This window comes from Hyperolius riggenbachi, chromosome 3 (assembly GCF_040937935.1).
Source record: "Hyperolius riggenbachi isolate aHypRig1 chromosome 3, aHypRig1.pri, whole genome shotgun sequence".
Taxonomy (NCBI): domain Eukaryota; kingdom Metazoa; phylum Chordata; class Amphibia; order Anura; family Hyperoliidae; genus Hyperolius; species Hyperolius riggenbachi.
Genome location: NC_090648.1, coordinates 81,868,776 through 81,876,421, shown reverse-complemented (window position 1 = coordinate 81,876,421; position 7,646 = coordinate 81,868,776). Strand labels below are relative to the sequence as shown.

Here is a 7,646-nt window from a genome sequence, read left to right as displayed (position 1 = left end):
GTAGAGCAGACCCGACGGCGATCGGGTATTTCCGCCTACCTCGGAGCCGACAACTGTCAGAGCGCCTGCGCAGGAGCCGGGAAGGTAAATATTGACGTCACCGCTGTACGGAGGGCTGCAGCGAGACCCCCAAAGGACGGAGTGCGGCGTGGGAAGCCTCAATAGGATCCTGAGGCTTCCCCCACCCGAGGTGAGTACGCCCCAGGGGACGTTTTGACGTTACAGATTCTCTTTAAGAAAAAAATTGAAATTTTTTTTCTCAGTTTTCTGCCATTATAGCTTTAAAATAATACATGCTGCCATAATTAAAACCCATGCATTTTATTTGTCCATTTGTCCCGGTTAATACATCATTTAAATTACATCCCTATCACAATGTATGGCACCAATATTTTATTTGGAAATAAAGGTGCATTTTTTTCAGTTTTGCGTTCATCACTATTTACGCCATGTTGACCGATCAACCATTTTCCATCCGAAAACGATCAATTCAGTTGATCTGTCCAAGCGGAAAATTTTGCTTGATTGCCGGTGTGTCGGTAGCACGTCGTTAGTGGCGTTCGATTTGACGCCGACTGACGCAGCAAAACATCACCTGTCCACCGGCGCGAGTCCCTGGGTCCGTGCTGTCCCTTTCTCCGGCTCGCCTTCTTCTCCATCTCCTCTTCACTTCCTGTCCTGTGAGAAGGGAAAGTTCAAACAGTAGAGCGCCCTATACTATTTGAACTTCTGCTTGGCATAGGAAGTGAAGAGAAGATGGGGAAGACCAGCCGGAGAAAGGGACAGCACGGACCCAGGGACTTGCGTCGGCAGACAGTTGATATATTGCTGCTGGCCAGGGGAGCAGGGGCGACAAGGCAGGCAGAGGAAACGGCAGCTCCATAGGTTGGGAATTTTATGCTGAAATTGATTCAAAATCGGTGTGCAGTGTATGGGCAGCCAATAGATCCTTGTGTGATCAGATTCGATCAGAGAGGGATCTATCTGTTGGTCAATCGACCAGTGTATGGCAGCCTAACGTTAGAGAGCTGGTTATCTGTATTTTCTTACAGATCTCTTTAAGAGCGTTATGGGCAAAGTTTGGAGGAGATAAATAATTTGTGGTAAGACATTTATCTTAGTTACTCTACCCAAAATTGGTTTTGGCTCTCATACGGTGTACCCATATACTGTATGACTAAAAACTCACATGAAGCCCGGCTAGCTCAGTCGGTAGAGCATGAGACTCTTAATCTCAGGGTCGTGGGTTCGAGCCCCACGTTGGGCGAGATGTTTTTACTTTAGCAAGTCATTAGTTTGTTATAAGTAGGGATGCTCAGTGAGATTTAAATAATTTGAAATTTATGTACTTTTTCCATTTTACATTACTTACATTTTTAAAGATAAAATGGTAGCTTATTAATCCATTATCAAAATGCATACATTTTCATCAAATATTTGAATAATCCTGCTACTACTCAGCATCATTTGCAACTCATAGACCAATCCTAGAGAAGAGGCAAAGGTGCTTTACATACATTTCTGTATCCTTGCAGCAATCCTTTTCTCTTACAAGACCGTACACGTTTTGCATCTAAATTTTGAGCAAATAGATGAAAACTTCCACTCCATCTACTCCGTTCTTGGCTAAATTGATTTTTCAATACACAGCTTACAGCTTCCCTGGTGGTCTAGTGGTTAGGATTCGGCGCTCTCACCGCCGCGGCCCGGGTTCGATTCCCGGTCAGGGAACAACATGTTTTTCTACTGCTGCTAAAGCTTCTAGTTAAGCAGCAGCTTTCAGTTGTATTTTTGGACCTGTGTTTACCCAATTTCTTTCTATTTTGAGGGATCTTAAATGAAAAAGGGCTCCTTGAAACAATGTACATTCATTCTCACTAACAAAGAAACCACAGAGCTACAACAGCTTTCTTGCATGACTAGAAGTCCTAGCACATTATTCCTCCTCTGTGGGGGAAGGGGAGGAGGTGGAAACCACCCGTCACTACCAGGGACGTTCTCATTGCTCAGGTTGCCTTCGTTAACACCACATAGTATAACATAAGAAAACGCAAACAGTATAAAACATGTTACCTGACTGTTCTCAAGCAAACTAAATGTAAAGATCCTAAATAAACAAGAAAACATAGAAGATTGCAGCCTTGACAGCAAGGAAGAAAAAGTAAAAATGCATCGTCCCTGGGTGGGCTCGAACCACCAACCTTTCGGTTAACAGCCGAACGCGCTAACCGATTGCGCCACAGAGACAACTGAGCATAAAGCCTAAAGTCTACTGTGACAAAGATGGATCCACATATGCACAAGAAACACTACACATACATATAACCAAAAGCATACTGCTAGAGGCTAATCTACAGCCTTCTAGAGGCTAATCTACAGCACAGCAGAGTGGCGCAGCGGAAGCGTGCTGGGCCCATAACCCAGAGGTCGATGGATCGAAACCATCCTCTGCTATTTTTTTTTTCCTCTGGAATATTAGAAGCATAAACCTATTTATTAAACAACTAAAGGAATGTGTGCATTAGTATGCTAACATGCGATCACACAACTACCAGCCACACTGTAATAGGATCCAGGCTATGGCAGCAGTAATCACCAGCTAAAAGAAGGCAGTGCAGTTTCATATCCATGAATACCGCCTGGAACCCACTAGAGCATTTTTTTTTTAATTATATTTTTTTTTTTAGCGTTTAGGGAGCTCTTTTAATCTCTAGTGATTTCCCTAAATGCACTGCGATTGTAAATGGATGAGACAGATTCCCTTAGAGCGATTGCATTTTGGGAGCGTTTCTATTCTAATGAATAGTATAGGAGCAAGGAAATCGCTCCCAAAATCGATTGCAAAACACCATCACAAATTGTTAGCGATTGCGATGGTGCTTTCTAGTGGAAATATCAAAAATTCAAAAAAAGTCCACACACTCCAGTGTGGTCAATCCACATTTATTTGACAAAACGTAACATTATGCCATTCAGCACCAACGAATCGTTTCGGGGGCCACGGAGGGTCCCCTTTGTTAAGGCAACAAGCAGAAAGGATTCGTTGGTGCTGAATGGCATAATGTCACGTTTTGTCAAATAAATGTGGATTGACCACACAGGAGTGTGCGGACCTTTTTTGAATTTTGGATATTTCCACGTTTGGGTCCAGCACCCCTGCTAACGGTGTGCGACTCTTCGTATGCATAAGCACTTTCTAGTGGGTTCCAGGCCAATTACAGGTACATGGAAGACACACAGTGCTGCAACCTACAAAGTTAATAAACCTAATAACAGGGAGATTTCCCAGCTATTACCCGATGTACTGTAAATTGTAGAAATGGTCTGTTATATTCATATATATATATATATATATATATATATATATATATATATATATATATATATATATATATATATATATATATATATATATATATATATATATTTTTATTTTTTTTTTCACTTACTGGAGCATCTTTTTGAAATAAGTTTTAAAAACATATTCAGTTCATATGCATTTCATGAACGAGCTGCACACGCCTGGAATGCTCCTAATTAGGGCTGGTGTTCAGATTTGGGATAATGCTGTACGTGACCAAAATCTGGCTGCTCAAATTCAGATAATTCTCACATATATTTTGGAGTTCTGGCGTTTTCAGTGTATTCAAGGCTAGACTTCAGCCTCCAATCACAGTGGGTGGGTTGGCAGGGGATTGGAATCTAAAGAAACACTGAAGCGAGTCTAAATTTCCTTTTTTAACTTGTAGTCATGTTCATCACTATAACCCCTGCTAAACCGCCACTATCGTGTGGCAAAACAGGGGGTTAATATCCCCCAAATCCCCCCTGCAAAGTCCACGACTTTCTTGGTCGTGGATCTTGCTGCTCATGGAGGCAGAGCTATGAGCCGCAGCTCTGCCTCCATGCGCATCAATCTGCCGGCGGATCTCCGCATCTCCCCTGCCTCACTCTGTGAAGGCAAATTGAGAGGGGCGGCGATCACCCGGGATTGACGCGCTGAGAGGCAGAGCTACAGCCATTAGCTCTGCCTCAAGCAGGAAGTGCTCCCCGGACACTGGAGAGGGGATTTGGGGGGTATAAACCCCTCGTTTTGCCTCGGGACAGCAGCAATCTAGCTGGGGTTATAGTGATGAACATAACTACAAGTTAAAAAAGGGAATTTAGACACCAGAGTCTCTTTAAACTCTGTAAAATTAAATTTTGCCGCAGTACAGGGTTATTTTAGTCAAATTCAAAAACGGGTTTAACTTACCTGGGGCTTCTTGCAGCCCCCTGGAGTCATCCTGTGCCCACAACGTCGGTCCGAGTCCCAAGCAGCGACAACCCCTTTAAAGAAAACCTGAACTGAAATTAAAAGTCAGAATAAGCATACACAAGTCATACTTACCTCATGTGTAGTCTACTCCTCAATCTCTTTTTTCTCTCCTGCGTCCTGTTTGTCCACTGTGATCAATGGAATTCTCTGTCCTCCATTTTGAAAATAGCCATTACACCATAACAGCTTCCTGGTCAGCACACTGTTAAACTGTAACATCGCCCACTTGAGCCATAGGAAAACATGGACACATCAGTTCTCCTCTCAGCTGTAACTGACAGCAACTGATATATAACAGAGAGCAACTGATATATTTCAGTTCTGACAAAATGTCAGAACTGGAAGGGATCATTGTCAGAAGAAAATGGTGTACTTCTGAGAGGAACTAATGGCAAGGTAACTATGTAATGTTCATTTGAAGTTACCGCACGTGTTTATTTTAAATAATTTTACTCAGTACAGGTTCTCTTTAATGCTGGAGGTTACTGCACATGTGAGGCCCCGAGTCACGCACACCCTGATTGTGCTCCCACGATCAGGAGTGCTCTACGCAACAGCAATTTTCGTGTACTGTGCATGCGCAGAATGCTCCCGGTTGCATACGCGTCATGAGGAGGTGTGTGTCCAGCCAGCTTTAAGGGGGGTTACCGCTGCTTGCCGGCAGGACTCGGACCGACATTGTGGGCACAGAACTACATGGGCCTTCAAGGATCGAGTTTTAAATATACTGTACATAAATTAGGAAAAAATGTACAGCATGGGGTCCCCTCTCCCAAGGTTTTTTTAACCCCTTGCCACCCATGGAGGGTGGTAAAGCTAAAATTTGTAGCCCGGACAGCATAGGGCTCCACACCCTGAGCTATACCATGATGGAAAAGAGGGTAGCAAAGCCTCCCCCCTCTCTCCAGAGTGCTTGGGCTCATCCCCACCTCCAATGCCCAGGAAAAGGTGTGGGTGCCGGCAGTGGGAAGGGGGTGAATCAGAAAATTTCATTGGTAACAGGAAGCAATTATATTATAATACTTTAACATCAGCACTTACCAGTGCAGTGGATATTGATGGCATAACACAAGTAGTTGCAGTGTAGCATACTTTTCATAGAGAGTATGCTTCATTGTATGTTTTAAATTGCGTGTCTAATGCAGCTTTTCCACTTACTTTACCTGCACAATTTCAATATTACTGAACAAGAGCAAGCAACGCTGCTTATATCACAGTGTCACAAACGTTCCATTCACACGCTGCATTATACAATATACAGCAATCCACGACACCTGCATTCAGAGCTGCGGAATCAGAGAAATTTTGAGGTCTTGGAGTCAGATTTGGCAAAAATTGGACTAGTAAAAGCATACTGCAAGAGGCTGCTATACAGCAGAGTGGCGCAGCGGAAGCGTGCTGGGCCCATAACCCAGAGGTCGATGGATCGAAACCATCCTCTGCTAGTTTTTTTTCCCCCCTCCTTCGAATATTAGAAGCATAAACCTATTTCCTAATGTCTCAATGGCAGCACCTATGGGTAGTGGCCCCACCCCCTAACCTCTATAGGACAGATATCTAGTATAAATTAAAGGTAGCCTGACTCCACCCTGTCTATGTTTTTCATCCTTTAAATAACAGGCTATCCAAGCTGTACCCACTTCCAGCAAAAAAAGTCTTCTGCCTTAGATAATGCCCCTGTGGTGGACGCATCCGTCATAAGGTTGGCAAAACACGTAACATTACCTTAAGAGGACGCTATATCTTTCCAACATGTCATCGATAGAAAGATGGACATGGATCTGAAGAAAGCGTATACTGTCTCAGGTGGAGCAATGAAACCGGCGGCTATGCTTACGGCTGTCGCAAAAGCTATCCGATCCTGGAAAGACAACTTAGAAGTGGCTATAGCAGAAGATACTGATAAAGAAACATTAATTAACTCTCTACAGGAATTTAAATTGTCAGCAGATTTCCTAGGTGAGGCTGCAATTGATATTATTCGCTCTACAGCCAAATCAATGTTTTATGCAGTGACTACCAGAAGAGCTTTATGGCTAAGATCTTGGACAGCGGACACAAATTCGAAACAAAATTGGTGCAAAATTCCCTTTGATGGGAAGAATTTTTTTGGAGAACTTATGGACAAGGCCATCACGAGAGTTACCGGCAGAAAATCCAGACTTATTCCTCATGATCGTAAGCTGAAGAGACCTGCGCCACCTCAAAAATGTAGAAGTCAACAAACACGCTTCAGGAACGCAAGAGCCTACCGACCAAACAGAGACTATAGAAGAACATGGCAAGGAGGCCAGGCAACCCTAAGCAAGCTTAACAAACAAAAAATCTCCACCTCTACTAATAGCGCCACTAAGGGCTTTTGATGGTGCGTCCGCTCTGATGGGTCCTGTGGGGGGGAAGGCTTCAAGCTTTCGGACACATCTGGGCGGAAAACTGTCGGAACCTTTGGGTGGTAAAGACGATTCGCTACGGTCACAAATGGTCTTTCAAACAAAACCCACCATTCCAGTTTATACCAACAAGAATTCCAGTTACTACAGACAAGAGGGAAATACTGGAAAACTATATCCAAGACTTACTGATAAAGAAGGCGGTCTGTCCTGTTCCAGCCCAAGAAAGAGGAAAAGGAAGACGGGAGTAGGGTTGCCGCGGTATACCGGTATGACGGTATACCACGGTTTCAATATGCATGATAATCATACCATGCACTTTTTGAAAATACCGGTTTTTGGCTCTATTTCCGCATCTCCCGTCACTGTCCGGCTCTCCGTCAACCTCCGTTACAAAAGCAAGCTCCCGAAGCTAGTTCGTGGTAGCGGGAGGCTTGCCAACAGACTGTGCAGGCGCCGGGTGATGACACAGCCGGATCGCATAGGCAGAGCGCTGCTGGCGGCTGGAGCGCAAACGCTCATTCTGCGTCATGAAAGGACGCTCGTTCTGCGGCTCTCCGTAGTGTGCACTGCGCACACTGTATGACACTCCCTGAGCGACGAAGAAGGAGCCTAGGCGGCGGGTGCCAGGTTATTTATAACGGAGGGGGACAGAGAGAAGGACAAGAGGGAAGCAGAGGCATGGATGATCCCCTGCGGACAATTAGGAGGAACGCAAGCACCATAAGGTATGTCAGTGCCAGAGACATTAGTCCACCACTACTCAGCCCCCACACGCCCAGTCACTCCAGCGGCCTCTACGTTCCCCCACTGGGAGTTGAGACACAATTACTCAGAGGGCCTGCCTGCCTGCCTGAGCACCACACCATTGCACCTCCAGCATTTTTAAAGTGGACCTGAACTTTTGCACATATTCAAGGAAAACAGAGAACTGGATC

At 44.6% G+C, this 7,646-nt stretch overlaps 3 non-coding genes across 3 annotated transcripts; 2 read left to right on the top strand and 1 right to left on the bottom strand.

Annotated features, from left to right (window-relative positions):
• Positions 1 to 1,194: 1,194 nt before the first annotated feature.
• Positions 1,195 to 1,267, top strand: TRNAK-CUU (transfer RNA lysine (anticodon CUU)). Its single transcript has one exon. It is a non-coding gene; the product is annotated as a tRNA-Lys (tRNA).
• A 392-nt stretch (positions 1,268 to 1,659) lies between these two features.
• TRNAE-CUC (transfer RNA glutamic acid (anticodon CUC)) lies at positions 1,660 to 1,731 on the top strand. Its single transcript has one exon. It is a non-coding gene; the product is annotated as a tRNA-Glu (tRNA).
• A 442-nt stretch (positions 1,732 to 2,173) lies between these two features.
• On the bottom strand, positions 2,174 to 2,247 carry TRNAN-GUU (transfer RNA asparagine (anticodon GUU)). The gene has a single exon. It is a non-coding gene; the product is annotated as a tRNA-Asn (tRNA).
• Between the last annotated feature and the right edge of the window lie 5,399 nt (positions 2,248 to 7,646).